The sequence below is a fragment of the Xyrauchen texanus genome, chromosome 5 (assembly GCF_025860055.1).
Source record: "Xyrauchen texanus isolate HMW12.3.18 chromosome 5, RBS_HiC_50CHRs, whole genome shotgun sequence".
Taxonomy (NCBI): domain Eukaryota; kingdom Metazoa; phylum Chordata; class Actinopteri; order Cypriniformes; family Catostomidae; genus Xyrauchen; species Xyrauchen texanus.
The window spans coordinates 33,358,895-33,364,894 of NC_068280.1; the positions used below are offsets into that span (position 1 = coordinate 33,358,895).

A 6,000-nucleotide genomic window follows, 5' to 3' on the forward strand; every position below is an offset into this window, starting at 1 on the left:
TTTATCACTTATTTTGTATATCTTCCTGGGTGCCATTGTGTGACGTCACACACCTGCATCTCGGCGAAATCGGAGATTAAAATTTCCACACGATTTTCCAAGTTGGAATTATGACTTCAAGTGTCGTTCCATTGCACTTTTTCCAGTAGGAAGTTGGAAAATCCGACTTTCCGAGTTGAATGGAATGCAGTATTGTAGTATAAAAAGGACTGAAATATTGATCTGTTTCTCACCCACACCTATAATATAATTTCTGAAGATATGGATTTAACCACTGGAGTCTTATTGATTACTTTTATACTGCCTATATATGGAATTTGGAGCTTCAACGTTTTGGACCCCCTTCACTTGCATTGTATGAAACTACAGAGTTGAAATATTCTTCTAAAAATTTTTCTTTGTTTTCAGCAGAAGACAGAAAGTCAAACACATCTTGGATGGCATGAGGGTGAGTAAATGATGAGAGATTTGTCATTTTTGGGTGAACTATCCCTTTAAGAATACAGTGCTTTTTTCAGCAGTATCAAGTATTCAAGTAAGCATATAGAAATTGAAATAAAAAGTTACCAAATGCAACATAAAACTACTTAAATTACTGGTCTTCACTGTATGATTATAATAACTTTTAAAGCTACTTAAGGTATCCAGCAAAGAGCAGTGAGAGGTGATTAATATTAACGACAGACAAGGCTGCATTTAATCCATAAAGTGTGATATTTTTAAACAAATCAGCTTTTTTGTCCCGCTGTTTGCATCGACTTCATACATACATACATGATTGTGTTTTTTACTTTAATACCCCGACAAGACTTTTTAAGTGTATTTTAGGTGCATATTTACATCACCACAACTCCAGGAGCGCTATCATAGTACACACACGCATAAAGAACACACACATAAGCCACCTGTCATGGTGCGTCACAGCATGCGTTTACTAAAATGGGGAAATACAATTCTTGAAAAACTTGATTGAAAATCATGCCTTAATAATAATTAGTCTTTAAGCCTCCAAGTGAGCAAGCCAAAGGGGACTGTGGCAAAGAACCCAAAACTCCATAAGATGTTAAAGGAGAAAGAAAATAAAAAACTTGTGAGAAACCAGGCTCAGCTGGGGGAGCCTGTTCCATTCTGGCTATTCTGCATTAATGTAATGCCAATATGATTTATTTATGTGTAATACAATTCATGTATTAATTGAGTAAACTGATTACATTTTGGTATGCAATGTTTATAACTAATGAATATCGATTTAACTGTAAGATTAATAATGATTACATTTATTTTAGGTTGTTTTGCATTCATCATAAAGAGCACCCCTGAGCTAGAGTGTGTCTAAACTTTTGACCAGAAGTGTATATATATTATATTCTGCTTTGCGGTCGCATCATCTCAGAACTGATTCATTTGTTGAAATTTAAAGAGAATCACCTATAACAATGCAGTATCATTCAGGAATGTGGTTTAGCTTAGTGAAATCAGAGTTGAGTCCACAGTTTCTTTTTTTTTTTTTTTTTTTTTTTTGAGACACTAGACGCAGCATCTCTCTTTCTCTCTATCTCTTTCTATCTGTAATGGGAGCTTGTGTTCATGGTTAATTAGTTTCTCCTACACATTCGCTTTGTTCTCCATGGACCCAACGATGGTGGCCGGCGCACGCCTGCTTTCTTCTTTCTCAGACTATTAGTCAGCTGAAATTCATTAAAACACATGCACTCTGACAAATTTCTTATTTTTATTTGTTGGTTCTATGTTAATTAGCATACCTATGAGACATTCAAGTAGCATCTGTCACTATTCTGCTATTCCCCTCTACCTCGCTCTACATTCCATTCGTCTTTCTCTCTATCTTTGTCTCTCTCTCTCTCTCTCTCTCTCTCTCATTGTTTATAATAAGCAAATGTATTGTTTGTTTGTTTGTTTTTTGTGATGTTGATTATAACTTACTTTGTAGCGCCCTCTCTGGTAGTGTTGGGGATTTTGCATCAATACCAAACAGTGCTTAAAGGTGCATATGCAAAAACTCCACATACGTTTTTTTATGAAGTGCATAAGGGGGATTTGATTTGAACACCTGGTAGATTTAGGAAAATATTCATAATATTCATATGTGATGTTTAATTACAATATAGAATGTGTGTGTGTGTGTGTGTGTGTGTGTGTGTGTGTGTGTGTGTGTGTGTGTGTGTGTGTGTGTGTGTGTGTGTGTGTGCCATTGTGAATAGGCCTGGCAGGATTACCATAGTGAGGTCCTCCTTTCTCTGGCTTTGTGTGATTGCTGGGCCGTGACTGACAAGGCATTTCCCCCACGTAGAGTGTGTGTTTGAGACATAGAGGGAAGGGGGGCATCAGGATTAAAGGAAATGTTTCCTGTTTATTGTACTTGGGGGTCCTCGGGGATGTTTGTGGGCCATTGTTGCAATGTGTTGGATGTGTAGATAAAAGCATACACACACACACACATACACATTCACATATATATATATATATATATATATATATATATATATATATATATATATATATATATATATATATATATATATATATATAGATGTATGCATCAACTAATGTTCTTTTGTATTAGTTTTTGTACACATGAATAATCTTTATTTGTGTCTGTAACAATATAATTTTTTTAGTCAGTATATAATTGTTGTTATCCTGTTGAATTTGTTGACAATGGTCAGCAGTTTTTCACTGAGAGACGTATATTTTCACTTTGGACTTGATTTCGATTTTGGTTTCTTTATGTGTGGGTGTGAGAGAGAGAGAGAGAGAGAGAGAGAGAGAGAGAGAGTGAGAGTGAGAGTGTATGAGTGTTGGTTTGCAGCTGTGTATAGGAGTAACTGTCTCTCTGTCTCTTGAGAACAAACTAAAAAAGGTCAAATTTGGGTAGTGGGCCTCTTGTTTTATGCAAACAGACACACCACCACCACACACAATCTAATATATTTTAAGTATTCCATGCTAATGATTACCGTTTTGTATGTTTTCTCATTCACAGATATTTTTTTTTTTTTGTAGAATATGTACCAGTTCAAGGGAAGGAACAGAATTGGTCTGTTATTGGATAAACAGGTAATGCTACAGTTTTCACATCTGAAATCAATAAAAAGATAATACTGTCAAAATGTGGTATTTTACAAAATACTTTAGTTTATATATATATATATATATATATATATATATATATATATATATATATATATGCAGAAACAATATGTTTTTTCTTTTAAAGAATGTCTTTTATATGAGTTTCTAATTGCCATGAGGTGTTACCCTGTGTGCGTGTGTGTATGTGTGTGTGTGTGTGTGTGTGTGTGTGTGTGTGTGTGTGTGTGTGTGCATGCATGTGTGCCATTTTGTGTGTAGGCTTAGACCTATAATAAAGGGGTTGGCCCAAGGCGTCTTTCAAACCGTTACTACACTGAAAAATCCATCACGTGTCACAACTGCAACAAGATCGGCCACCTTTCCAAAAACTGTCCCACACCGAAGGTAATTCATTATCCACCCTTCTCTCTGACTAACCACACTACTGTCACCTACCCCACTCTGTTAGGATCTTTTCTACATTGCAGACTACATTACAAAAATAATCGCTTTCTTTATTATAGTAACTTAATCATTTTAAGGGACAGATTTAGACTGTTGATAGGTCATCATGAACTGTTGGAAGAAAATGGATATTAAATCTAAAATGTCAAGAGTTTGTTCACCCAAAACAAATGAAAATGTGAATAATTTGTTCACATTCATGATGTTCCAAACCTGTGCTGCTTTCGTTCTTCTGTGAATAAGGAAATATTAGGCAGAAAGTTAGGTACTGACAGTCACCTTTCACTTTCACTGAGTATTTTTTCCTCCATACAATTAAAGTGAATGGTGACTGAGGCTAACATTCTGTCTAGCATCTCATCTACTTTTGTGCTCCATGGAAGAAAGAAAGCCATATGGGTGAGAAAGTTATGACAGAATTTTCATTTTTATTTTGCAGATGAGACATTAGATGTTAGCAAAGTTTGACTTTAAGCATGGACATAATGCCATCTGCAACCAAGAAAATGGATGTCAAGAAAGGTCAGCATATTTCTACCTGGATATATGAGACTACTTGTAAACAGGTTTAGAACACCTGTAACCTCCTCAAGTTATTACAAGCAGATGTTCTTCAAATTTTTATTATCACTTTTTTTCTGTGAATGATGGTCATTCCAATTCATTCCAGAAGTCAAGATAAGATTTACTGGATATTTTTAATGTGATAGTTGAGTACTTATGTTGAAGAACTGATTTTCTCAAAAACTGTAAATTATGTAACAAGTTATTGTGTACGTACAAACAAAACCAAAGGTTGCAATTTAACTATTGCTCAAATTATAGTAAATTATAGCTTCTTTATTACTTGTGATAACTATAAGTTTAAACTATTACAAAGTAGTGTTCTCATTTCAATTCAATTTTTTCATACTGTATATTATTTATGTGGTCATTTGTACAATTAAAAAAAATTTAAAACTTGAAAATTCTTGTTTCAATCCCTACCTAAAGCTAACAGCTGTAATGCTCCTTTAAGCAAAATTTGCTTGTAAAATTTAATAAAAGACAAATTTGCACAAAATAGCTGTGGAACCTTAGGTTTTTACTTTATTTTATTGTATTGCAGCAAAGTGATTCTACATAAGAAGGTTTAAAACCTTTCAATCTCTCCTGCCTGTTATTGTTTAAGCAACTGCAGAATCATTAGGACACTGTCAGAGCTGTCCTCGTTGTAACTGTCAGAATGTGTGTGTTTGTTTGCGAGCAGAAGGTGCCATGCTGCTCATTATGTGGGCTTCAGGGACACTTGGCGAGGACCTGTCCGAACCATCACTGTTCAAACTGCTCGCTGCCAGGCCACACCTATGATGACTGTCTGGAGAGAGCTTACTGGCACAAACGCTGCCACCACTGTGGCACGACCAGACACTTAATCGACGTGAGTACTGTTGTGTGTGTTGCGTGGGCCTGGACACTGTTTCTGTGTTAAAACTGAGATGTGTGTTTGTGTAGGATGGTACTGTGTTGCATTGTGTGGGTTACTTGTTTGGGTGTGTATCTCCTGGGCCATTCTTTCTCTCATTAAGACAGACGCTTCACAGGCTGTGAGTGGGACACACGTTCCACTCGTCACCCTCAACAACAACCCCACTGAGAGAGAGAGAGAGAAACGGGGGGAGGAAAAGAGAAAAAAGACTAAATATGTCTTTTAGAAACAGGAAAGACAAGAAAAGGAATAGTTTCTTAAAGCAATGCTTGGAGTCATATCTTAACAATGCACACAAGCACCCCTCCCACCCCCATTTTATAATAGCTAGTTTCAGTTTCTGTTCATCTTCTCTTGTCTTGTTATTTGGAAACCGTTTTAATATAATTTTGGCATAGTTTTAATTGAAATGGAATTGGCCCCTATTCATGCATAACATGCTGACAAACAAACACTTTTTGGATTCTGGTGTAGTTAAACAGTCCTGGTGCAAGATATTACATATTTTTCTAAAATTCAAAGTTCTGATTGTCTTAACTCGCACTTCTGGCTACATCACTTGTAATTGTAATGCCCTTCATCACTGTAAGACTTCTTGTCATTGATAGATCTAGAATATGCATTGAATATAGAAAGAGGAGCTTGCCTTGGAGATCTTACTGTTTAAACTAATAAACAAGTCTTCAGCCGCCAGCACAACATGACTTTTAATTATGCTCATAATCTATAATTATGCCGGTCTCACAAACTGCTATGTTGCATTTGTTATTGAACTCAGAGAGTTAGCAAATATCAGCCGGTCCTTGCAGGGAAGCGTTAACTTTCCAGTGTCTGGCTAGCTGTTATGCACTTCTTCATAATGAAGGACCACCGTGCTTGATATGTACATTTAGTATGTACATATCAAGCACGGTGGTCCTTCATATAATGGCATTTTAGTAAAACATTGAAAATAAAATGGAAAAAAAAAAGAA

General features: G+C 35.8%; 1 long non-coding RNA gene across 1 annotated transcript in view; it reads left to right on the top strand.

Moving 5' to 3' along the window:
• LOC127644182 (uncharacterized) overlaps window positions 1–4,972 on the top strand; it is a 48,344-nt gene extending 43,372 nt beyond the window's left edge. Inside the window, exons 2-5 of the long non-coding RNA XR_007970622.1 lie at window positions 3,025–3,078; window positions 3,373–3,498; window positions 3,998–4,080; window positions 4,808–4,972. This is a non-coding gene — a long non-coding RNA (uncharacterized LOC127644182). The remainder of the gene's footprint in view (window positions 1–3,024; window positions 3,079–3,372; window positions 3,499–3,997; window positions 4,081–4,807) is intronic.
• Window positions 4,973–6,000: the final 1,028 nt, after the last annotated feature.